This window comes from Rhinoderma darwinii, chromosome 2 (genome assembly GCF_050947455.1).
Source record: "Rhinoderma darwinii isolate aRhiDar2 chromosome 2, aRhiDar2.hap1, whole genome shotgun sequence".
NCBI classification, from domain to species: domain Eukaryota; kingdom Metazoa; phylum Chordata; class Amphibia; order Anura; family Rhinodermatidae; genus Rhinoderma; species Rhinoderma darwinii.
The window spans coordinates 137,361,186-137,385,728 of NC_134688.1; the positions used below are offsets into that span (position 1 = coordinate 137,361,186).

Below are 24,543 nucleotides of genomic sequence, written 5' to 3' on the forward strand. Positions count from 1 at the left end.
TTTCCCCAGGGCCAGAAACCCCTGCCAGATTGTTACCTGATGCTCTTTCAGGCTGGGAAAGCTCCCTGATGTATACGTATAATGTATACCTGTGACGAATGCCATGCAGTGGCTTTTATTACTTTATCCCATGTTAAAAAAAAAAGTATGCATCTCGGTAAACATTATTTTTGTGGGATTCTTTAGGATGGAATTATGGCATAGTGTAGTCTACTAAGCTATTCTATTCTATTAAACAAAATCTATAAGAAAAGATCTGAAAATACACTCTTTTGGTGTCCGTCGGGCTAATGGAGCCCTTTGGGAGCATTTAGCGTTTACATTGGAAGCTTTCCCATGGAGACTTAACTAACTGGTGTTCAGTGGTGTCTGATGCCTATTTATCAAGATTTTGAAAGACTCCTAATGTCTCTAATACTGAAGAGAATCTAAGACACCAAACGTGGCGGATAAAATCTGCACCGGATTTCAACTTATCCGTTCACGGTTTTTCCACAACTTACTGAATATACTGTAAATTTCCAAATGTGAAAATCCGCAGCAAGCTAATATTTCTGCACCGAATTTTTCTGCTACATTTGAACTAAATTTCCACTGGAATTCCCCAGCGTCTGAACATACACTTAATTAAAGAGAATCACGGTGATCTGCCTTAAAGGGGCTGGACGCTTTAGGAAAATCTTTAGTAATGCATTGTAACTATTCTTTTAATAAACTTACTAACTACTAAGTTCTGCCCTATTTTCCTGCATTCATAAGATAAGATATTGTTATGACAGCTGTATCTTACAGCCGCCCACCGCTTCAGTCCATAACATGGTCGCAGATGGAGGAGCATGTGACCAGACACGTGACTCTCATCCTCCATTGTAACACACTTGGTCCAGGACACTAGAGCAGGCATAGTGTTACAATGGAAGATGCAGGGTGACGTGTCTGGTCACAAGCTCCTCCATCTGCGGCCATATTATGAGCGTGAGCCACAAACAGCAGGAAGATGCAGCTGTCATAATAAATGGGTGTGGCTTATGAAAGCAGGAAAACGGTGCACAACTTCATATAAAGTCATATTAGTACGTTTATTCATTACTGTAGAATTTCCTGGAGGCCAGCCCCCTTAACCACTGTATATTTCAGACAAAATTCTTGGGGCAGGGGGAGATACAGTGAAGGAAATAAGTATTTGATCCCTTGCTGATTTTGTAAGTTTGACCACTGTCAAAGACATGAACAGTCTAGAATTTTTAGGCTAGGTTAATTTTACCAGTGAGAGATAGATTATATAAAAAAAAAAAGAAAATCACATTGTCAAAATTATATATATTTATTTGCATTGTGCACAGAGAAATAAGTATTTGATCCCCTACCAACCATTAAGAGTTCAGCCTCCTCCAGACCAGTTACACGCTCAAAATCAACTTGGTGCATGCATTAAAGACAGCGGTCTTAAATGGTCACCTGTATAAAATACTCCTGTCCACAGACTCAATTAATCAGTCTGACTCTAACCTCTACAACATGGGCAAGACCAAAGGGCTTTCTAAGGATGCCAGGGACAAGATCATAGACCTTCACAAGACTGGAATGGGCTACAAAACCATAAGTAAGACGCTGGGTGAGAAGGAGACAACTGTTGGTGCAATAGTAAGAAAATGGAAGACATACAAAATGACCTGTCAATCGACATCGATCTGGGGCTCCATGCAAAATCTCACCTCGTGGGGTATCCTTGATCCTGAGGAAGGTGAGAGCTCAGCCGAAAACTACACGGGGGGAACTTGTTAATGATCTCAAGGCAGCTGGGACCACAGTCACCAAGAAAACCATTGGTAACACATTACGCCGTAATGGATTAAAATCCTGCAGTGCCCGCAAGGTCCCCCTGCTCAAGAAGGCACATGTACAGGCCCGTCTGAAGTTTGCAAATGAACATCTGGATGATTCTGAGAGTGATTGGGAGAAGGTGCTGTGGTCAGATGAGACTAAAATTGAGCTCTTTGGCATTAACTCAACTCGCCGTGTTTGGAGGGAGAGAAATGCTGCCTATGACCCAAAGAACACCGTCCCCACTGTCAAGCATGGAGGTGGAAACATTATGTTTTGGGGGTGTTTCTCTGCTAAGGGCATAGGACTACTTCACCGCATAATGGGAGAATGGATGGAGCCATGTACCATCAAATCCTGAGTGACAACCTCCTTCCCTCCACCAGGACATTAAAAATGGCTCGTGGCTGGGTCTTCCAGCACGACAATGACCCAAAACATACAGCCAAGGCAACAAAGGAGTGGCTCAAAAAGAAGCACATTAAGGTCATGGAGTGGCCTAGCCAGTCTCCAGACCTTAATCCCATTGAAAACTTATGGAGGGAGCTGAAGATCCGAGTTGCCAAGCGACAGCCTCGAAATCTTAATGATTTACAGATGATCTGCAAAGAGGAGTGGGCCAAAATTCCATCTAACATGTGTGCAAACCTCATCATCAACTACAAAAAACATCTGACTGCTGTGCTTGCCAACAAGGGTTTTACCACCAAGTATTAAGTCTTGTTTGCCAAAGGGATCAAATACTTATTTCTCTGTGCACAATGCAAATAAATATATATAATTTTGACAATGTGATTTTTTTTTTTTTTTTTTTTATATAATCTATCTCTCACTGGTACAATTAACTTAGCCTAAAAATTCTAGACTGTCCATGTCTTTGACAGTGGGCAAACTTACAAAATCAGCAAGGGATCAAATACTTATTTCCTTCACTGTATATGAAGACTGGCATATTGCTCCGAGTTAATTTTCAAGGTTCATGTTCCTCCTTTTGGTAAGTGTGTTCCAGGCTGTAACCAGTGTAGTTCACCGGTACTTGTCTAAAGACAGAAGTGGTGGATAACTTCCATGTATTAGTCGCATGTGTGAAAACTAGGTATGGTGGCTATTGTGTATGTCTGTAATAGTGTTGGTGGGCCATTGTAAAAATAGTATTTGGTATAAAATACATTCTTTTTCATTCAGTAGTCCTTTTTAATGTAGTCCGTGCGCCTCCATCTTGGTCTGGGCACACGGCAGTATCATGTGCATGAAAGAGACAGAACTCAAGTGTCTCAGGCGGTCTTGTTTTATAAATATGGAGCACTTCATTTGGGACAGTTTGTTGGGCAATTTTACTCCGTCTTTGAGGGTGAATTTTGAGTGAAGCTTTTCTTCGTGTGCAGTCCCAGATCAATCTACATAAACACAAAAGAAGCACATTGATCTCTATGTTGAAAAAAACTTCTATGTGCATACACAATGATAGAATGCCAATTTTTATTTCTTTACAGCAGAGACAGAATGGAACAATTTCAAATGCATGAGCTTAATGCAACACTAGAGAAATTCTCGTTTTTATACTCTGCAGCATTTCAGTCTGAATATTTACACCCCAAATGTATTATTTAAATTTACAGGTATTACACCATTGATTTTAACGTAATAACAGGACATCAAGTAAATGTAAAACCCATTGATGCCAATATGTTAGCTAAAAAAAAATAAAAAAAATCTACACACAACAGGTACCGAATGCTTTCTGGTATATATAATAATATATATATTTACCATAAAGCGTTAGATGTGTGTGTGTGTATGTGTGTAGATATAGAGAGAGACCATTTTTTTGGGGTCTATATTTTAGATTGTAATGTTTTGTAACAAGACACTACCCAAGTTTACAGCGTGTGATTATACCGCAGTTTAACAATCACACTTGACTACATGGCTCACGCCATCATACTTTTTTAATACCTAAGGCTATGTGTTTGAAGCCTCCGTCGCAGGTTTCGTCACATTTGATAGGAAAAACCATGCTGCAACCCCAATATACTGTAAGTCAATGGAGTGCGTTAGTGGAATCACAGATACGCCATAGCAGCCAGGTTTTCGTTCTAAACGGAAACCAGGATGCAGATGTGAACAGAGCCTTACAGGTAACGCAAGTGAAAACAATTCCTTCCCTGTTCAGTTCCATATTTTGCACAGTGTATGAGGTGCAGTATTTTAGTAGTTGGCACTTGTGTACTAAACATACCATATTTAGCAGGCCAGTCAATTGGCTTGGAAAGAGGCAACTATATCTCTGAACCCGAACTCCGCATATGACGCACATTACTCAGCAAGTAACATGGGATACAACACTTCCCAATACAGAATTTGAAATCTGTGGCCCATCCTTAGGCATGGCTGCGGGGAAATTACAGAGTAAAAGAGCTATCCAAACACTGCATTTAAATTGTGTATAGCTTAAAGGGGTTTTCCCATCAGGGACATTTATGACATATCCACAGGATATGTCATAAATGTCAGATAGATGCGGGTCCCAGAGGTGGGGCCCGCATCTATCTGACATTTATGTCATATACTGTGGATATGTCATAAATGTCCCTAATGGGAGAACGCCTTTAGTCCAACAGTTTTTGATAGTATCAATGACGGCGATATTAATTTTCCTTATGATTTCATGACAAATAAAGGAGATAAAAGGTCGATAAAAGGTGGAGTCGATTCCAAGTATTGAATTTGCATTTTTGTTTATGGGAACTCTCAATATACAAGTAAAGGAGGCCATCATTAGGCTAAAAAATAAAACAAACCTATCAGAGAGATAGCAGAAACTTTAGGAGTGGCCAAATTATCAATGTCGTTCACTATTAGGCGGGATTCACACGACAGAGTTTCCCGGCCGGGTGCCGGCCGTTAATAAATCGGCCGGCACCCGGCTGCATTAGGAATAATAGACCCCTAATGGGGCTATTCACACGACCGATTTTTTGACGGTCGGGAAAACCGGCCGTCAAAAAATAGGACATGCTCTATTTTCGGCCGGGTGCCCGGCCGCCCGGCTCCCATAGAAGTCTATGGGGCCAGGTAATACACGGCCATCACCGGAATGTGTCCCGAGTGATAGCCGGGTCTACCGTCGCTCGCGCACTCTCTCTCCTCCTCCTCACAGTGCAGAGTGCATGTGAGGAGGAGGAGGAGGTTCTTTTATTGCTCGCTGTAGGAGTCGGAATCCCCAATCCCCGGCCGGGGATTGGGGATTCCGCTACAGGAGAAGTGCGTGACTACACTGTCCATATATGGACACAGCGAAGTCACTCACTTCTGCAGCGGAATCCCCGACTCTATGGCCGGGGATGCCGCTACAGGAGAAGTGCGTGACTATACTGTCCATATATGGACACAGCGAAGTCACGCACTTCTGCAGCGGAATCCCCGACTCTATGGCCGGGGATGCCGCTACTGGAGAAGTGAGTGACTACTCTGTCCATATATGGACACAGTGACGTCACTCACTTCTGAAGCGGAATTCCCGACCTGTGGCAGGGAATTCCTCTTCAGGAAAAGTCAGTGACTACACTGTCCATATATGGACATTGAAGTCAGTGACTTCTCCTGGAAGGGGGGGATGTGTGCAACCTACAGGGGGCTGTGTGGCATCACCTACAGGGGACTGGGTGGCATCACCTACAGGGGGCAGGGTGGCATCACCTACAGGGGGCAGGTTGGCATCACCTACAGGGGGCAGGGTGGCATCACCTACAGGGGCAGGGTGGCATCACCTACAGGGGGCAGGGTGGCATCGCCTACAGGGGGCAGGGTGGCATCGCCTACAGGGGGCAGGGTGGCATCGCCTACAGGGGGCAGGGTGGCATCGCCTACAGGGGGCAGGGTGGCATCGCCTACAGGGGGCAGGGTGGCATCGCCTACAGGGGGCTGTGTGGCATCGCCTACAGGGGGCTGTGTGGCATCACCTACAGGGGGCTGTGTGGCATCGCCTACAGGGGGCTGTGTGGCATCGCCTACAGGTGGCTGTGTGGCATCGCCTACAGGTGGCTGTGTGGCATCGCCTACAGGTGGCTGTGTGGCATCGCCTACAGGGGGCTTGGTGGCATCGCCTACAGGGGACTTGGTGGCATCACCTACAGGGGACTTGGTGGCATTACCTACAGGGTGCTGGGTGGCATTACCTACAGGGGGCTGGGTGGCATTACCTACAGGGGGCTGGGTGGCATTACCTACAGGGAGCTGGGTGGCATTACCTACAGGGGACAGGGTGGTATTCCTACAGGAGGCTGGGTGTCATCGCCTACAGGGGGCTGTGTGGCATCACCTACAGGGGGCTGTGTGGCATCACCTACAGGGGGCTGTGTGGCATCACCAACAGGGGGCTGTGTGGCATCACCAACAGGGGGCTGTGTGGCATCACCAACAGGGGGTTTATCTCAAGATGCACGCCACTGGTAACACTCAAGAACTAGATTCTATGGCATGGGCATGGATGGTTGCCAATGGAGTTGTGTCACTGGTGTTTATAGATGATGTGACGTAGCAGGATGAATTCTGAAGTGTAAAGAGCTAGACTTTCTACTGATATTCAGTCAAATGCTCCAAAACTGATAGGATACGATGGCATTTCATAGTAGAGATGACCCAAAACATACAGCAAAAGCCACCCAAGAGCTTCTTTAGTCTCCGTTCACATCTGCGCCAGGGTCCAGTTCCGTCAGCTTTCCGTCAGAACGTGACCCTGACTGACTCAACGTTTCCCTTTCCTTCACCATTGATTTCAATGGCGACGGATCCGGTGCCAATGGTTTCCATTTGTCTCCGGTGTGCAAGGGTTCTGTCGTTTTGACGGAATCAATAGCGTAGTCGACTGTGAACGAAGCCATAAGGTAAAGGAATGGAATATTCTTCAAAAGCCAATTGAGTCACCTGGCCTCAATGCAATTGAGTGTGATTTTCACTTACCGAAACAAAACTGGAAGCAGAAAGACCCATGATAAGCAGCAAATGAAGACCGCTGCAGTAAAGGCCTGGCAAAGCTTCTTAAGGGAGGAAACTCAGCATTTGGTGATGTTCATCGGTTGCAGAATTCAGGCAGTTATTAACTGCAAAGAATTTGCATCCAAATATTAAAAAAGCACGCACGCACGCACGCACACAAAGAAAACACCATTATACCTACTGTGAAGCATGGTGGAGGCCCGGTTATGTTTTGGGGCTTCTTTGCTGCATCTTTCACGGTGTCTTGAACCTGCGCAGGGTAAAATGAAGTTTTAAGATTATCAAGGCATTCTGGAGCGAAGTGCGTGCGTGCGTGCGTGCGTGCGTGTCCTAGTCCTATAAGGTACTCCTATAGGGTTAATGCAATGTTTTTGTTAAAGCTGGAAGCCAATACATTAATCACATATTCATGGTTTTGTTTTTAAACCGTTGTGGTTGTGTACAAAGGATAAATGAGGACTATTATGTCACTGTCCAAATACTTCTGGATCCGACTATATTTAAAAATAAAATTTCCAATTGTGTTGCATAAAAACCTATATTTGTGTGATGTGGCATAACAAAAATCAGGCTTTAATCATCACATCTTGCCACTTGGATTTGTCATGCTTCTGTACCGTTTCATTCCTTTGAGCTTTTTTTTAATTTTCTTGATCAAAATCATTGCTTTTCCAATGGGTCACTTCATTTCTTACAGATTACACGTGTCTTTCTTTTTCTGTTCGGTGCTTTTACTTCTGTGTTTTTTTTTGTTATGTCTTCTGTGCTGTGATTATGGTCTGAGCAGTGATTGCAGTTCTGGGAACTCGACTCTTCAGAGTTTTACCTCCATTCTTTTCTACAATAAAAATTAATTTCACAGCTGTACACCGTTCTGTAGTTGTGTTTCTTCTGTGCCTTGTACATCTGCATAATTATTATTAACACATATTTGTATATAGATATAAATAGTTAGGCTGGATTTACATACCATTTCCACCATAATCCATGGTAATCTGAAAATGATCTGACACGGTGACATGTTTCCAATCTCCTTACCGTTATTCCAGTTGTGGCGTGCGTTGTTAATTGGATCGGAAAACCACATTATGAAGGTTTTCTGAATTGGAAATTGTTCCCATCATTGCAAAATATTCCCTTTTATATACATGGGTAGCTCAGACTGACATCCTGGTATTGATTTAATAGGCGGTCCATTTGAAGGGGGCAAAAACATATATCTCAAAAGACTAGCGTTTGTCTTTAAACAGTCAGAATCCCCTTAACCCCTTAAAGATCAGGCCAATTTGAGTTTTTCATTTTCATTTTTTCCTCCCCGCATTCTAAAAGCCATAACTTTTTTTATTTCTTCGTCGACATATGAGGTCTTGTTTTTTGAGGGACAAGTTGTAGTTTTTCATGGTACCATTTATTGTACCGCATAATGTACTGGGAGGAATCTGGGAAAAACTATTTGTGTGGTGAAATGGGCAAAAAACAGCGATTACACCATATTTTGGGGGGTTTTGTTTTTACGGCATTAAAAATTACATATTCACCTTATTCTACAGGTTGATACGATTACGGCAATACTACATTTATTTATGTTTTGTTTTATGTATTACCACTTTTGAAAAAACTTAACTATTTGCTAAAAAAAAAAAAAAAAATGTTTTTTGTCGCCATATTCTGAGATCCATAACTTTTTTTTTTCGTTTTCCATCACTTTAGCGATGTGAGGGCTTACATTTTTGCAGGGCGAGCTGTAGTTTTCGCCAATACCATTTTGGGGTACATGCGACTTTTTGATCACTTTTTATTCATTTTTTTATTTTATTTTTTTTGGAGAGCTAAGGTGACCAAAAAACAGCAATTTGCATGTTTTTCTTTTATATATTTTTTTTTTACGACGTTCACCAAGCGGGTTAAATAACGCTATATTGTGATAGTTCTGACTTTTACGGATGCGGCGATACCAGTTACTTTTAATTTATTTAACAATGTTTTTTTTTTAACTTTTAATATTTTTTTTTTTTTTTATTGGAACATTATCAAAATCTTTATTTAACTATTTTTTACTTTTTTTTTTATTAGTCCCCCTAACGAACTTAAAGCATCGTTGGATCGCTTTCATGATATACTGCAATACTGATGTATTACAGTATATCGTGATTCTGAAAGTCTCCTTTGAATCCCTGGGTTCAAAGGAGTACAAAGATGGCAGGCTTGGTGGCCTTTATTAGGCCCCCAGGCTGCCATAACAACCACTGTAAACGGCCGACCATGCCGCGGGGGGGGTGCGATGGCGCGTTTGAGGGGGCGCCCCCGGATTCTAACAATTTAAATGTCGCGATTGACCATGGCATTTAAGGTGTTAAACGGGCGGAATCAAAGTGATCTTTGATTCCGCCCGTTGCAGTGTGGTGTCGGCTGTGTAACACAGCCGTCACCTGCTGTGTATGGAGCGGGCTCGGCCCGTGAGACCGCTCCATACTTCCCCTGAACGGCTGCCGCGTATCAGTACGTGACATGCCGTTAAGGGGTTTAAACAACATTCTGGGTAGTAATTGTTTAGTTGGTCATTTATTGATAAAAGTAAAGACTGCCATGTGGGGAGGCAGGACTGTGATCACCACCCACAGCGAGATAAAAGCGAGCAGTATAATTGTGGTCTGTGGGCATAAAATCAAAAACTAGTCGAATAGTAGATGGAATTTTGTATTTTGAACATTTAACGAGCAAAAGTTCAGCAATACGACACAACACAAGTTCTATTGATTCTCTATGATCTAAAAGACCAAGAGCCGTTTATAGTCGTCCTTATTGTCTGATATCTCTGGCCAACCGGAGTACTAAACTAACCTTTGGAGGGTCCAGGTTCTGACACCGCAATGGCCCCCAGTATAGCAAGCATTTCAGTGCACCTGCCAGCTCATACCTGGGAGAAGTATTTAGCATATAGCTGACGCAATAAACATTAGTGTCCTGGAGATCTCATCCTCTTAGTGCTACAGTGTAGGAAATATACGCTATGCCAGAAAGCACAAAGCCCTTACAGTGTATATAGGTAAGGAAGACCAACACTGTGTAATAAACCATTTTCCACCTATGACTAGAATGGTCTATTAACCCCATCACCAAATAGTAAACCCTCAACATAGCGAATAGCCATAATTTTTTTTAAAGTACTGTTACATTTTATTTAAAGCAGGTCTCTAACAAAATTCTCCCTCTGAAATACAAATATTGCAGTGGACAGGTCCTCTTAGCTGCTTCTTAGAGATGTTTTGAGACCCCAAATTATTTCTACTTCTCCCCCAAATAAAGCAATTTATAAATGAAAAGGGGAAACCCTAGAGTTGTCTATGTGTATGCATTTCCCTATGATTATTCTAAATGGTGTTGACATGTCCTTTTTTAGAGTTTATATTCACACTGAGCGGTTTTGCTGCGTTTTTTTTTTGCCGAAAAACGCGTGCTTTATTTATTTTTTATGCCGTTTTCAGCTGCTAGGCAAAAATATGCATTTGACGTATCCATGCCGCTGGCAGGGCTTAATAGAAACCTGTCAGAATCACGATATACTGCAATACATTATTATTGCAGTATATCGTGCAAGCGATCTAACAATCGCTGGTTGAAATCCCCTAGGGGGACTAATAAAAAAAAAAAGTAAAAATTTGTAAAATAAAGTTGTTTTTTTATGTGAAAAAAATAATTAAAAGTTAAAAAAAACAACTTTTCCCATTTCCCCCCTAGAGCATAGTAAAAAAAATAAACATAATTGGTATCGCCGCGTCCGTAAAAGTCTGAACTATTACAATATATCATTATTTAACCTGCAAGGTGTACGCTGTAAAAAAAACAAAATGTAAACGCCAGAATGTCTATTTTTTTGGTCACCTTCTCTCCCACAAAAAATGAAATAAAAAGTGATCAAAATGTCGCATGTACCCCAAAATGGTATCATTAAAAACTACCGCTTGTCCCGCAAAAAATAAGCCCTTATACCACTTAATCGACGGAAAAATAAAAAAGTTATGGCTTTCGGAATTTGGCGATACAAAATAAATTGGATTTTTTTACACTTCGGTTTTTACTTGTAAAAGTAGTAAAATATAGAAAAACGATATATATTTGGTATCACCGTAATCGTATTGACCCACAGAATAAAGTTAACATGTTGTTTTAATTGCACAATGAATTCCGTGTAGGAATCTGTTTTTTTCATTTTCTACCCATCAAATAATTTTTTCCCCGATTCCTAGTACATTATATGGCGCAATAAATGGTGCTATGCAAAACTACAACTCGTCCCGCAAAAATCAAGCCCTCGTAGGACTATATTAACGGAAAAATAAAAAGTTATGGCTTTTGGAAGGTGGGGAGGAAAAACGAAAATGAAAATCGAAAAAATGGCTGCGGCGGGAAGGGGTTAATTAAATTACTAGAATATCGTGGTAAATACGAAGGTGCTTGTTATGTTTTCTAAAGTGCCTTTTTCTGTGTTTTATTGCTCCGTATAACCTGTATGCCACCTTATTAGGCGTTATACAGACGTCCACATCCATTTCCCTTCACAAAAAGCTTCATTATTTTTTAGGTTTCTAAAGAATAAATATCAGGTTTTTTATTTTCATGGGCACAACAACGTCTCGCTGTTAATTTACTATACTTCCATTTCCTTTTCACAGTTGTTTACTAGCAATAATCGGCGTCCCGTTCCACCAGACAAGCTTATTTGTTCCCTGTAACAGCGGAGCTGTAAACATGTTTTGTTTAATGCATTAGAGGTTTATATCCATTATCATTTTGTTAGACTAATTGCTTTGCCAGGTCCGTATTGTTTTTGCATGTTTATTATTATATTTTAAGTGTCTTTTTAATCTCTAAATAGTCGATCTCATTAATTTACAAGAGGGCAAATGATGTACATGGGTTTAGACAGACAATTTCATTTGCGGTGAGAGGATGCTGAAACTGTGGCCAATTTACAAGTGCATTGAAAGTCACGCAAGGGATTTGGGATTTTTACCCACATGTCCAGTCAAATTTGGACTACAAGGGTAAGTCCACACGTAGCGTAAGCACTGCGGATTTTCCACAACGGATTGCATTGCTGAAAATCCGCAGCACAATACAGTAGCAGCAGAGTGGATGAGAGTTGAACAAATCTCATCCGCACGCTGCGTAAATAATGGGCGGAAAAAACACTCAGAAATTGACCTGCAGTGCGGTTTTTTAATCCGCAGCATGTCAATTGTATTTGTGTAATCGCAGCATTTTTGGTGTAGGTTTTCCCCGCTGAATTCAATGGGGAGGAAAAGCCCACAACAAATAGCAGATGTTGCGTTTTTTATGGCGGAAAAGCAACTCAGAAAAAAATAAATCTTCTACTTACCCAGAATTCTGTGCTTCTTCGTCCAGTCCGGCCTCCGGGAATGATGTTTCATCCCATGTGACTGCTGCAGCCAATCACAGGCTGTAGCGGTCACATGGGATAAAACATCATCCCAGGAGGCCGGTCTGCAGGACGTCAGAGGGTAGGTATGGGTTGTTGTTTTTTTTTTGGGGGGGGGATTTTTTTTATACGTGCAGTTTTCCACAGCAGACATTCAGGCTGAAAAACTGCACCAGAATTTGGTGTGTTTTTTCGGCCGGAATTCCCTGCGGCGCCCAGGGCGGGTACACTGCGTGCTTTTACGCAGCGTATCTGCCCAGTGTGAACATAGCCTGAATGGTTGTAGCTGCATCTTCCAATTTTCTTGGGAAAATCATTAAAAGGGAATCAATACTTCTGTAGGATCTGAAAGTAAATTGTATTCCTTTTAACCCCTTAATGACGGCCAATTATTATATTTTTTTTTTTTTCGTTTTTTCCTCCCCTCCTTCTAAAAGCCATAACTTTTTACATTTTTTTCGTCAACCTATCCGTATGAGGACTTTGCGGGACAAGTTGTCATTTTTTTTTATGGCACCATTTAATGTATTATAAAATGTACTGGGAAACGGAAAAAAATATATTTTGTGGGGATGAAATGGGCAAAAAACAGCGCTTGTGCCATCTTTTGATGTTTTTCGTTTTTACAGCGTCCATTTTGCAGTAAAAACATGTTCACTTTATTCTATGAGTTGATACGATTACAGAGATAGATATTACATTTGTGTTTTTTTTTAATGTTTTGCCACTTTTATAATTTAAAAAATATATTTATAAAAAAAAAAAGTTTTCTGTTACCATATTCTGAGAGCCATAACTTTTTTTATTTTGGCGTTGATTGAGCCATATGAGGGCTTATTTTTTGCAGGACAAGCTATAGTTTTTATTGGTACCATTTTGAGGTACATGTGACTTTTTGATCACTTTTTATTCTATTTTTTTGCGGAGTTAAGGCGACCAAATAACAGCAATTCTGGTGTTTTTCAAATTTTTTCTTTTTTTACGGCGTTCACTGAGAAGGTTAAATAACGCTATATTGTAATAGTTCGGACTTTTACAGGTACGGCGATACCGGTTATGTTCACTTTTATTTTTGTTTTACATTTCTTTCGAGAAAAAATGGGAAAAGGTATTATTTTTTTAACTTGTATTATTTTTTTATATTTTTTTCACTGCTAAAAACTTTATTTGACTTTTAACTTGGATATTAATGTATTGCAGTATATTGACTTTTTTACAGGCTTCTGTTAAACCCTGCCAGGAACAGTGTGATCGCTGTTAGTCCCGGGTGTCAGCTGTAATACATAGCTGACACCCGCAGCGTATGGAACGCGCTTCATACTTCTTCCACTGCACCAGAACGTATTGGCATGTCCTGGTGCGTGAAGGTGTTAATCCCCCTTTTTAAGAGAGAATCAGAATTTTTACCATAAAATCAATGAGGAAGATTTACCATTTTAAAATGAGCCTGAATTCTGACCTACTTTCAGTGCGCCACATTTAGTAACGGTTTTAGATAGTGGGGTGTGGTCTAACGGAAAGCAGGATTTCTTAAAATGTGAAATAGTGTGCCAAAATTGCGCCAAATTTTTAGCAAAGTAACTGGCGTAAACTAGGCCAACCAATAGGTGACCTAAGAAGAAAAGTGTTTAGCAAGCACCAAATTTATCATGCAGCATGCACACTTTGATAAGTTTGGGGCATTTAAAAAAAACTTTCTGAAACTTAGACCGTGTTAGTAAATGTGGCCCAATGCGCTTGTTTATGTGAAGGTCTTTTTATGTAAGACTTGCTAATGTTACATCATTATTGTAATGCCCTGTAAGTACTACAAACCCTGCCAAGAGATAAAAGACCTTGTCACTATTTATAAAGCAAGAATAATAGTCATTCCAAGCATCTTGTTCGAAAATCAGCGGTACTAAAATCTTCTGATGCATTGTACAACACAATGCAAAGTGCGGTCTTATTTTTCTATTAAATGCCAAACTAGTTCTGTTTACTCCGAATATCATTTACAATTCTGCCTCTTTCATAATGACATGATCTATTGTCATTATTACATTTAATAGAATGATTGAAAACTAGTAGTGTGGGTCACGTGGCGGACTTATAAAAACATCAGAACTGCAGGTGAAGCAGAGCTGACTAGGTTATGTGGCCTCTTTGTGTCTGCATTGTTATTCAGCAATAAATCACCCGGGTAACACATTGTGGTGGTGTCACAATGAATTATGCCAAGTGACAAACTCCGCTCTACTACATTTTGGAAATGTGTCTCTGTGCTCTTGTTGTTGACTTAATAAAGATGTAAGAGACAGACCTTTGTATTATATTATTATATGACATAATAGACATATGGGTGATGTTGCATTCATTGAACTGTTGCAATGCGCTGTATTTTAATTTTCCCAATCGAATCTTTAATCTTTTATTTAAAGGAGTTGTCCCATAAAGACAACCCCTTTTAGAAAGAGCGGGACTAGCTTCTCTACTCCCCCGACGACTATCTGTTATCTCTGTGGCCAGCCACACATATCATCTGCTGCAGCCGCTGCAGGGAACATGTCGCATTAAATGCCATTCATTCAAATGCATGGATGTGCCAGGGCCACCATAGCTGTTACAGAGCGACTCTCCGTTCTAGCACATAGAGGTGGATGACATCCATAAACCCTATTAGGCCATAATGAAAGGGGTTGTCTTGATGAGACTTCCCTTTTTTCTAAAATAAATCACTCGAGAACCTCCTGTATTTACTTAATTTCCTTATACCATCTACTTTTATGTTGGCAGTATAGAAGCCATTGAAACTTCTAGTCCATGTCTATTATTTTAGCAGATTGATGAAGGGAGACCCTTGTCACTTTGATTTTTAGTCTTTTGTTGCTACCATTTTTGTTATATTTGCCATTAGTAGTGGCTCATTGTTTGCACATTGACAGCACCTAAATGTGTTTATGGGGTTTTATAGCCATTTTTCAGGGTTTTGTATGGGTTTCCCCAAAGTTTTCTTCTTCTGAACACTCTTAGATATTAAACACAAATGTGTTGTATCTTCTCTTCTATTTGTTTCTTAATAATAGGAGCGGTACAATAGGTTGGTTTTACATTTTTTTCAGGGGACCAACCATTTGTGTTGACAATGGGTAAGTGAGTGAAGCTGCATGGACCAGTCACCCAAGTTCTTTGCATACACGGAGAGGGAAATTTAAAGCGCATCTGTCACCTCCTTTTTTATGCCCTTACTGAGGGCAGCATAAGATAGTGGCAGAGACTGTGCAGTGTATCCAATCCAGAACAGTGTATCCAATCCAGAACACACACATTGGTGCATATATTCGTCCAGATTGACTGTTTGCGGAAAACGGCCTATACTCACCTCCCCTAACTTTGCCATAGCAACACAGCCCTGCTCTTCCGGCTGCTCTGTATCCAGGCCCCCTCCTGTGATGACGTTTCATCACAAGTGACCGCTGCAGCCTTGTGATTGGCACATAGCAGCCAGAAGAGCAACAAGAGCTCAGCTTTATTTGTGTTTTTTTTTTTTAATCTGCAAAACTTTCTGCGAATTCGCAGCAAATTCCGCAAACAATGGCCTTTGTTGTGGAATTTTACTACTGCAGCATATGAAGCATATATTCACATGCTGCGGATTTATAATCCACATTGCAGGTGAATTTATGCACGTATTCTGAGCGGGGGGTTTTCTGCACCGTGTGAATGAGATTCGTTAGAATAAGTATTAAGTTGTACGTGAGGTATACTATTTCCAAAACGTAAACTTAAATTTTAAGTGGTGCAATGCTCACATCGTGGTATGAGGAAGTGTCCATCTTTCATGAGGTGCCTATAGACCCGCCCTCCAGCCGCTGATTGACCGTTTTTTCCTTCTGCACAGTAATGAGGAGAAAACGGTCAATCAGTCGTGGGAGGGCCAAATTGGTGGCAGCTCATCAATCCTGAGGACACTTTAACTTCACATAACACACATAATGATTAAATCTGCTTCTCTGCCACTCTTATGCTGCCCTCCGTAAAGGCAGCAAAAATGTGGTGACAGCTATTCTTTAAGGGTATGTTCACACGCAGTGGTTTCAGACGTAATTCGTGCGTTTTATGCCTCGAATTACGCCTGAAAAAAACGCCCCTAATACGCCTACAAACATCTGCCCAGTGCTTTCAATGGGAATTACGATGTTCTGTTCCCACGAGCCTTTATTTTATGCGTCGCTGTCAAAATACGGAGCGTAAAATTATGGCTCGTCAAAAGATGTGTTGGACACTTCTTGGGACGTTTTTGGAGGCGTTTTTCTTTGACTCCATTGAAAAACTGCTCCAAAAACGGCCGTTAAAAACGTCGCGAAAAACGCGAGTTGTTAAAAAAAACTTCTGAAAATCAGGAGCTGTTTTCGCCTGAAAACAGATCTGTATTTTCAGACGTTTTTGCTCACTGCGTGTGAACATACCCTTAGGGATTTTTCCAACATAGACATTTTTAGCAAATCCACAGGATATGGCATAAATTTCAGATTGGTGGGAATCCCACCACTGGTACCCCCATATATCGGGAGAAGAGGGATTCCCTGAACCCCGTTCCTCCAGGTGAAGTGGCCAACAGGCAGCACATCCGGATGTAGATGTGAATTGAGAAGTGGTCATGCATCTCCACTGTTTTCTCCATTTTAAGTTTATGCGTCATAAACAGCCAGCCGCATCCTTATGCCATATCCTTTTAAGGTATTAACCAAATATGCAACTCGGCTCTCTACTCACTGAAATATCTCAACAAAGAGATGAGCAACCGGAGCAGGTAAAAAGGTGAAATCCTCAACACCACAAAAAACAGAGACAGATTGATAGTTTTTTACTGCTCAAACGGTTGTAGATATAAAGTCTGAAGTGTCCATCAAGGGTTTTACCTTCCCCCATCTAGCATGCAGAAAAAACGATCCAAATTTCCACTGGTGTGTATATCTCGCTGGTACTTATGGTTCCACACAGAAATGAAACTGCAGAAATGCAATTGCTTGCTGTGTGTATCCTCGTACTTGATGTTCTAAATCTCCAACAAGGGAGAAAAAGGACATAGTGCACTACCTTTTGGAAACTGCAAATTCCACGAGTTTATTCCATACTTACAAAAACAGATAAAGATAAAAGCATAGGATAAGCTCTTGTAACATGCCAAATAATGCAACCCGACCCTGGGTTTCGCCCTTCTGGCTTCCTCTGGGGCCTTTTAAGGTATTGCTGCCAGAGACCGTGTAATGTGTTACATCTAAGGGCCGTTTCACACGAGGGTTGGTGCAAGTCCTGGCTCGACCGCCTAAAGGCATTATAGATCCTTATGATGGTGTTAGTAAGGGTCATCAGACCTGCGGTTGGACCTGGATTTGCTATGGCAACGCTAGAAGAGGTGAGTATAGGTCTTCTTTTTTTTATTTTTATTGAGGGCCCTTTTCCTTAGCAGTCCATCCGCCCGATTTTATACGCACCAAATTAAAATACCATTTGTGCAAATATTCGGTCAGCTTTCCCTGCATGTGCTTAGACCGGTAGGATATGCTGCAGACTTTTTTTTTGCCCCACTACTTTTTTACCACCTGTTTTCCTGACATTCAGGATGTAGAGCGATTTGTGGGCATAAAGTAAGGACTTCTCTCAATCAGAGCATGAAAATTCTGTGCCCAATTCCCTCTTCCATGTTGTCACAAAGGAGGAAGGGGAATTTTCCCGACCTCCGAGCAGGCATCCATAGATTGCAGAGACAGTGTGTATCGGAGCTGCAGTTTTAGTTTAAAGACCCTCAAACAAAGTGAAAGGGTGCGTTAGATCCGTCTTAGGCTACATTCACATGAGCGTGACGGATTTGCGCACGTAAAAAATGTGCATTAAATCGGTCTGTCTGCGTTGCGTTGCATTATGCATCAGTGTTATTTGCGAGTGGCATGTGTTTTTCAAGCACTTGCAAGCACTCCTTTTTTTATATCAATGTAATTGATGCGGAAAAACACAGACAGCACACGGATGTGCATCCTTGTGCTTTCCATGGTTTTCACTTACCCATTGACTTCATTGGGCGGCTAGGTGCGTGAAAATACACCACTATAAGACATGCAGTGAGTTTCACGCAACGGACACTTGCTGCGTGAAAACTCACACATGTGTGAATAGCCCCAGTGAAATCAATGGGGCCGTGTGCTGTGCGTTGTTTCAATGCACAGGACACAGACAAGTTTCATGCTCGTGTGAATGAACCCTTAGTCGAGGCTCGTCTAAAGAAATCACGCAATTGACATTAAGCAAACCATACACTCCTACTGGTTGGTTTATAGCCAAGATTGTCTTTCAAGGACATCAATAAACCATCAGTCTGGACAGCACCTAGTCCCTTCATCCCTACACATACCTTGAAATGTATGAGTTTTCAAACGGGGAACATGAGAGCATTTTGGAGAGTTAGCTAATAAGGTATGTGAAAGTAACAGAAAGTCTATCCTAGTGTAACTATTTTGCCTTTATTTGGAAACTATAGTCCCTTTGGCATGAGTGTAACGTACACCATAGATCTGCCAGGCGCCTATCTGATAATTGTTTCTGTAATCTACAAACCCACACCTGTAATCTACAAACCCACTGTCACGGAGCGGGTTAGTGGACCCACTAAGCCGTACCGCTGTAGCGGGGAGGCAGCTGGCCAAACAGGACACCCCAGAAATACAATGTCCCGCACAAGGGTACCTGAATAGTCCAGACGGTGGCCGCAGCTCTGGCACAGATGGAGATGGTTGCAGCAGACAGCGCCAAACGTGGCGGATGACACAGGAGCCGCAAGTTGCGCCAGACGTGGCGGATTCCTCCGGACGTGGTAAGTGACACAGGACGTGGCGGATTCCTCCGGACGTGGCGGATTCCTCCGGACGTGGCAGATGACACAGGACGTGGCAGATGACACAGGACGTGGCACGACTTGATACTAAGGCACAGCACGGGAAACAGGAACGGGGAACAAGGCACGGGTAACAATAGGAACGGGAAACACTAAGGGACCATTTGCAAGACAGACTGGGAAAACTAACAACGCTCAGGCAAGGATTAGAAGGACAGGGGCCTTCTTATAGACCAGGAAATCGTGGCAGTTGATGATTATGGCTTCCTCCTATTTGCGCGCGCTGGCCCTTTAAGGAAGTGAGCGCTGGCGTCTCCTAGGAAGCAGATGTGGACCAGCGCTCACAGATCCATGGCTGCGGGCGTCGGGAGGTGAGTAAACCCGACAGCCCGCGGCCATGGACGCTACACCCACACCTTAGAAATAGACGACCTACCTAAAGAATCCTCCTTCAGTGGATCCATAATCAGGTTGAAGTCCTCTCCCAGAATCAGATCAGATGCGTGCCCTCTGCGAAGACGCTGAGACGCCGTAGAATCTTTAAACCGAAGTTGATCTGCCCCAGCTAAGGAAAGAACAAGTTAGCCACAGTGACAATTTTACCAGTGATTATACATTTTTAAGAATAGGGATCGCCGATGAGGGTCAATCAGTTCATTTAAATCACAGGAGAGAAGGAAGAATGCATAGCTATGTATGGATACTCCTCACAATGTGGTTTGAGGGTTAGTACTATGGTACCAGGTCAGGTCAAATCTATCTTTGCAATTAGGGATAAAATCAGTTTGAAAATTTGTTACCTGAATACAAATGATGGAAACGCTCTCTTCTTATTAAAGTCATATGAAAGTTGGCTTCTCTTTTCGGGTGTATTTAAGCCTTTCACATTAAACAAGCAAAAAAGTTTAATTGGCTATACCTGCATAGTGTAATTGACTACTTGCGTATGGGAGTTCACCTAGACATCCACTAGAAAAGCCATCAACTGCAATTCACCTAAGAGAAGAAACAATAGGTGGGGGAAGGACTAGGACAAAAACAAACAAACAACATATAACATCTGAAGGGCAAATCTGCCCAAGTCTGTCCAGCCAGCATGGCTAAAACCTATTTGGGGTAGAGGAAGCCATAAGCAGGGTGAAATCCCTGAACCCCCAGCTATAAGAGAAAATAGAGAACACGATGTAGGCTATCATAAAAGTATGAACAAAGAAGAACATTGTGTTCAAACACTTAAAGAGTCTCTGTCACCAGATTTTGCAACCCCTATCTGCTATTGCAGCAGATAGGCGCTGCAATGTAGATTACAGTAACGTTTTTATTTTTAAAAAACGAGCATTTTTGGCCAAGTTATGACCATTTTCGTATTTATGCAAATGAGGCTTGCAAAAGTACAACTGGGCGTGTATTATGTGCGTACATCGGGGCGTGTTTACTTCTTTTACTAGCTGGGAGTTCTGACGAGAAGTATCATCCACTTCTCTTCACAACGCCCAGCTTCTGGCAGTGCAGACACAGCCGTGTTCTCCAGAGATCACGCTGTGTCGTCACTCACAGGTCCTGCATCGTGTCAGACGAGCGAGGACACATCGACACCAGAGGCTACAGATGATTCTGCAGCAGCATCGACGTTTGCAGGTAAGTCGATTTAGCTACTTACCTGCAAATGCTGATGTTGCTGCAGAATCAACTGTAGCCTCTGGTGCCGACACGATGCAGGACCTCTGAGTGACGTCACAGATCTGCACTGCCAGAAGCTGGGCGTTCTGAAGAGAAGTGGATGATACTTCTCATCAGAAAGCCCAGCTAGTAAAAGTAGTAAACACGCCCCGATGTACGCACATAATACACGCCCAGTTGTACTTTTACTTTTCAACACGCCCAGTTGTACTTTTGCAAGCCTCATTTGCATAAATACGAAAATGGTCATAACTTGGCCAAAAATGCTCGTTTTTTAAAAATAAAAACGTTACTGTAATCTACATTGCAGCGCCGATCTGCTGCAATAGCAGATAGGGGCTGCAAAATCTGGTGACAGAGCCTCTTTAAGTTAACAGACTTGCGCAGAGAAAGATACGGTCTCAGATTAGCACAGCGGAGCTGTGATAGAAAAACCAGCAATTAAGGCATAAAAAAAACCAAAGCAGTATATGTTGTGTCAGAGGAATCCATTGCATAGATAGGCAATCCCTCTTATGGAGGGTAGAGAGTGGAACCTGGATGGGCTGCAAAGAGCATGAGTCACCATGTCTGGCACAGCGACCACTTTTTAAACCTGTTAGGAGGCAAATCCAACAGGAAAGGAGATGACACTTTAAGTCCATCTGCATTCAAGTTTCTCCTCCAAGTTTATGGCTATTCCGTACGGACTTGCTAGGTCTAACCTACTGCCATGTTTCCCTCTGTGGGAAACTGGAGAGTGGCCAATTCTCCGTCAAATCTGGAAGGAAAACCATAGGATGTTCAAAGGTCTCCAGAAAATTGGGCAGGTCACCCAAAAAAACTAAAAATCGCAGATTCCTATTATGGGTAGCAGGGGGTTGAAAGGGAAATTCACAGTGATAAATTAATTTTTTTCATCTCTTGACTAGCCCTAGCAAAGGGTGCGTTGCATGTCTGGACTGTAGGGTGCGTTGTGAGAGGTCCGCCATGATGGTGATGGGCAAACCGTTAGGTTATGTCTTCTTGTAAACAGCAGGCCCCACCACTTCTTTATCTTTAAAAAAAGTGGATTTTACAAAGCACATCACGCTGGTGTGCCGTGGTCAGTTGATCTGGGGCCCATGGTTTTATCTTTTATGTCTAGATAACAGGATCCATAGGCTCAAGGCCAATCAAATCACCAAACACATTTTGAGCTGCGGCCTCTAGGTCAGTATAAGGTATGTATTCAGGGAGGCCTCGAAGTCTCAAGTATTTATTTATTAATTATTTAGTACTATAGGGGCACAGGTTAGCAGGGAACACATTATCTTTGTGTTCCCTTCTGTCCGCATATACAGTTCTCTGAAAACAGTCATCCAATGGTAACAGCCCATCACTGTTCCTAGGGGGATCTGTATAGCCAGACATGCAGAGAGACGCAGATCGCATTTTCTCTGTATGCTTCCAAGCCTTCTCTGGGAATCATTATTGAGGTCACAGGGTTGCCAGCAAATGCCTGAATGCAGAAGCAGCGGCTTCTGCATTTGGAAACACAGTGCTCAATATGAGCACTGTGGTCAGGGTCTTTTGTGACCGTAAACTAATTAACTTTGTTTCCTGTCGCACTACAGGATCGGGCTGTCACACTTACAACCCTAACCTTCCGATGCCACAGTGTGCAGGAGCGGGCAGTGCCATCAAGCTTAGCACATACATTAACAGTTGTGCAGGTGCGGGCAGTGCCATCAAGCTTAGTACATACATTAACAGTCTTCTGGCACAGGGAACAGTCCATTAACCCGTTTAATTTAGGTGGTGTGGGCAAAAAGGAGTTAATCTCTCTATAGAATTAATTAATTCTGCAAATCTGTTGTGGCCTGAGATACAGACTTCACCTATGGGATATTCTCAGGTGTATCTATGATGTAACATTTTGACTGGATTCCATTTAAGTTATTGGGTCCGTTTGCCGTTCCTGGTTGGAGAATGCTGAACATTCACAGTCACTTTTCATTAATGCCTCTGGTAGACACATAAACAATAATCATACTCCGCTCTTTCCATAAATCTTATAGATTATAATGGTGAGCCACATTGAGCCGCCACTGATTAGAAAATGTTATATTTCTGTTGCTAGAAAACCCCTTTAAAGAGGCTCTGTCACCACATTATAAGTGCCCTATCTTCAACATAATGTGATTAGCGCTGTAATGTAGATTACTGCAGTATTTTTTATTTAGAAAAACAATCATTTTTACAGAATTATGACCTATTTTAGCTTTATGCTAATTACTTTCTTAATGCCAAACTGGGCGTGTTTTACTTTTTGACCAAGTGGGCGTTGTACAGAGAAGTGTATGACGCTGACCAGTGACCAATCAGCGTCATACACCTCTCTCCATTCATTTACACAGCACATAGTGATCTAGCTAGATCACTATGTGCAGCCACATACACACACATTAACGTTACAAAAGTGTCCTGACAGTGAATAGACATCACTACAAGCCAGGGCATGATGTTTATTCAGAATCCTGACACTTCGGTAACGTTTGTGGTTGATTTACAGCACAGCAAGCGTAATCTCGCTGTGCTGTAAATCAACCACAAACGTTCGCAAAGTGTCAGGATTCTGAATAGACATCACGTCCTGGCTGGTAGTGATGTCTATTCGCTATCAGGACACTTGAGTAATGTTAAGGTGTGTGTATGTGGATGCACATAGTGATCTAGTAAGATCACTATGTTCTGTGTAAATGAATGGAGAGAAGTGTATGACGCTGATTGGTCAGCGTCATACACTTCCCTTCACAACGCCCACTTGGTCAAAATGTAAAACACGCCCAGTTGTCCATTAAGAAAGACATTAGCATAAAGCTAATATAGGTCATAACTCTGTAAAAAATTATAGTTTTTCTAAATATAAAACACTGCTGTTACCTACATTGCAGCGCCAATCACATTATGTAGAAGATAGGGCGCTTATAACAGGCTTATGACAGAGCCTCTTTAAGGCTAAATGCACACGTTGCGTAATTTGATGTGGAAAAGCCGCATCACAGCCGCAGATATATGCACATAATTCTGCAGCTAAAACCGCATCTAATGGTGTGTCTTTTGATGCGTTTTTAGGTGCGTTATTTACATTTTGGAGTGGAAATAGGTGCGGTTTTATACTGTGGATTTTGGTGCGTTTTTCTGCAAAACTAGTCAGATCAAATTCGCAAGCGGAAATGCAGGATAAATTGACATGCTGCAGATTTTAATATACGCAACGCTGGTCAATTTTACGTGCAGAAAAAATCTGCACCATGTAGATGAGATTTCCTGGAATCTCATTGACTATGCTGGTACTGTATTATGCTCCTGTTTTGCCACACACAATTACACATGGCAAAACCGCATGTAATATGTATTATGTGCATTGACCCTAACTCGGCAGAGGCACAATACCAAAAGATAAGACTTAAAATTGCAGCTTCATGAGAATATTTGTGTTGGCTTAACTTGACCGGTGAACCCATTAAGCATATTGATAAAGCCTTGCACAAGCTTCTGTCTTTTAGGTATCCATGATACTTTATCATTGTGCATTTTCATTATATCATCTGGCCTTTCTGGATGAATGGCACTAATGGGATTCGCTGATGACAAGGCAGTTTAATAGTTTAAACTGCTACCTGTTCCTATAACCTTAACTCCTTGTGCGTAAGTGCAGATTTTAAAGGAAGAAGCATAATCTTATAAAGATTTAATAGACAAATGG

General features: G+C 41.9%; 1 protein-coding gene across 2 annotated transcripts in view; it reads left to right on the plus strand.

Annotated features, from left to right (window-relative positions):
* Positions 1-24,543, plus strand: part of TDRD3 (tudor domain containing 3) — a 274,537-nt gene that overhangs the window by 149,596 nt on the left and 100,398 nt on the right. The gene's annotated exons all lie outside the window — the stretch shown is intronic.